The sequence below is a fragment of the Triticum urartu genome, chromosome 6A, assembly GCF_056163025.1.
Source record: "Triticum urartu cultivar PI428250 chromosome 6A, HENAU_Tu73, whole genome shotgun sequence".
Classification (NCBI taxonomy): Eukaryota; Viridiplantae; Streptophyta; class Magnoliopsida; order Poales; family Poaceae; genus Triticum; species Triticum urartu.
In genome coordinates this window covers 438,411,275-438,414,535 of record NC_141878.1, presented here as the reverse complement: position 1 = coordinate 438,414,535, position 3,261 = coordinate 438,411,275, and positions in this window count along the sequence as shown.

Below are 3,261 nucleotides of genomic sequence, written 5' to 3'. Positions count from 1 at the left end.
TTAGCACCAGGCAGCGATATTTGCCAAACATTACAATCATGTTCAAATCGCAAAGCATTGAGACAGACATTAAGTTGAAGCCAAGGGATTCAACAAGCATGACTTTATCCATGTGTTGATCCTTTGAGATTGCAACTCTACCTAGACCCAATACCTTACTTTTACCAGTGTCAGCGAATGTAATGTGGCTCTTGTCGGATGGACGTAAAGTTGAGTTCATAAGAAGGCTTCTTCTGCCAGTCATGTGATTTGTGCACCCACTGTCAATAATCCATTCTGAAGACTTTGAAGTCGCTGGTATCATACCCTACAGTGCAGTTAGGGGGATAGGCTTCACGAAGAGTGTTGTGAAGCATAAACATTTGACGAACCAGTGGGTTATGAAAACTTAGATCCAGATTAGGACTAATGGGGAGAGTGGCATGCGATTCAGGAACGAAGTACATAATGATGCCATTTGGGCAGTTTATCTTGCGCCCCACAAGATTTTTATGGTCCCCAGCAATAGCATCAGAAGATTTTGTTTTTGTGCTGGAGACCTTTCCCTGCAAAGGAGAGTTAAGCTTTCTTAGCCACCCACATCTTCAAGGGTGGCTTAGAAGCTATAAGTCTAAGTGCAGCATCTGAGAATTTTGGCTTTGAAACCTTAGCAAACAGTCTAGCAGGAGGACAATAATACTCATAGGAATAAGCAGAATAATTTTTGGTCATGTGAACATAATGGTTCGATGAACCACTCTCATATCCATATGCCTGAGTATGGTTCCCCTGCAAAACATTTGCGTTAGTGCGACTCAGGTGAGTCCCCTGTTTGTATGAAGCATTTGGACCATATGAAGCCTTTGGTCTGAGGTTTGTCTTCTTCAAGTGAGGTGTCATGAAGACATTCACGGGAAGATTTTCCAGACATGTTTTCGGAACCCAGATCTTCTTCATAGGCGGTCCATTCCTGCAGTTAGTACCAATGTACCTGGCAAACACTTCATCATTCTGATTCTTAAACAGTTTATAGTTTGCATCAAAGGATTCATCAATGATAATTGGGTTAGCACAAGTGAAGCCAGACAGATTGGATGGATCTGCTGAGGATTCCTTTGCAGCAACCCATGTGGTTTTGGGGTACTGCTCAGGTTTCCAGTAAGAGCCATCTGCATTGAATTTCCTTATGAACCCAACACCCTCTTTCCTAGGGTTTCGGTTCAGAATCTGCTTCTTAAGGACATCACATAATGTTTGATGCCCTTTCAGACTTTTGTACATCCCTATTTCAAGCAATGTCTTCAACCTAGCATTCTCATCAGCAATAGCAGTGGTATCCCGAGCAGAGGGGTTAGTTACCACATCGACAGTTGAAGATATTGAAACAGTAGTAGCAGTGGAACATTCAGCAACAGAAGCAGCATTATCACGCTCAATGCATTTAAGACATGGTGGTTCAAATCCTTCCTGAGCGGGACTGATCTGTTCAGCGCGAAGTGACTCGTTTTCCTTTTGAAGATCTTCATGAGCCACCCTCAATTTCTCAAGTTCTTGCTTCCTTTGAAGATAATCATAGGAAAGCTTTTCATGAGTTGTTGAGAGAGTATCATGACGATCTTCAAGTTCCTGATACTTAACGTGAAGGTTTTTTATGTCTTCAATTAAGGATTCAGATCGAGTCATTTCAGCACCCAACAGATCATCGCTTCTGTCTAACAGTTTTTGAATATGTTCCATAGCTTTCTGTTGTTCAGTTGCAATTTTAGCAAGTGTTTTGTAGCTAGGTTTTGAATCACATTCAGAGTCATCGTCACTGGATGTTTCATAGCGAGTGGTGCGTGTGTTTACCTTGGCACCGCATGCCATGAAGCAGTAGGTAGGAGTGGAGTCGTTCTTGTCATTTGCGTCGGTGTCGGTGATGCAGTCATTGTCTTCAGTATTGAAGATGGACTTGGCGACGTATGCTGTAGCCAGACTCGCAATGCCAGAATCAGACTCCTCCTCAGACTCCACCTCTGCCTCCTCAGATGCGGACTCCTCCTCTGAATCCATCTCCTTTCCAACAAACACACGTGCCTTGCCAGATGAGCTCTTCTTGTGTGATGAAGACCTTGATGAAGTTTTGGAAGAAGACTTTGAGTATTTCTTCTTCTTTTTGTCGTCAGAATCATATTCCTTGCTCTTCTTCTTCCTTCTGTTCTCATTGTCCCACTGTGGACACTCAGAAATGAAGTGTCCAGTTTTCTTGCACTTGTGACATGTTTTCTTCTTGTAGTCATGAGCAGAAGCTTCATCATTCCTTGAGCTTGATCGTGAAGATTTCCTGAAGCCTTTCTTCTTGGTGAATTTTTGAAACTTCTTCACTAGCATTGCAAGTTCTCTTCCAATGTCTTCAGGATCATCAGAACTGCAGTCAGATTCTTCTTCAGATGAGGAGACAGCTTTTGCCTTCAAGGCACGAGTTCGCCCATAGTTTGGACCGTAGATATCTCTTTTCTCAGAAAGCTGAAACTCATGTGTGTTGAGCCTCTCAAGTATGTCAGACGGATCGAGTGTCTTGAAATCAGGACGTTCTTGAATCATCAAGGCCAGGATGTCAAACGAACTATCAAGTGATCTCAGCAGCGTCTTGACGATTTCATGTTTGGTGATCTCAGTGGCGCCGAGGGCTTGAAGCTCATTTGTGATGTCAGTGAGCCGGTCAAATGTGTGCTGGACATTCTCATTGTCATTTCGCTTGAAGCGGTTGAAGAGGTTGCGAAGAACACTGATTCTTTGATCTCTCTGGGTTGAGATGCCTTCATTGACCTTTGAGAGCCAGTCCCAGACTAGCTTGGATGTCTTCAAAGCACTCACACGGCCATACAGTCCTTTGGTCAGATGACCACATATGATATTCTTGGCAGTGGAGTCCAGTTGAGTGAAATTCTTGACATCAGCAGCAGTGACACCTTCTCCAGCCTTGGGAACGCCGTTCTCGACGACATACCATAGGTCGATGTCGATGGCTTCAAGATGCATGCGCATCTTATTCTTCCAGTAGGGATATTCAGTTCCATCGAAGACGGGGCAAGCAGCGGAGACTTTGATTATCCCTGCAGTCGACATAACTAAAACTCCAGGTGGTTAAACCGAATCACACAGAACAAGGGAGCACCTCGCTCTGATACCAATTGAAAGTGCGTTATATCGACTAGAGGGGGGGTGAATAGGCGATTTTTATGAAAGTCTTCAAAACGTGAGAGTTATGAAGACAAACAGTGAAGATTATGCCTATTACTA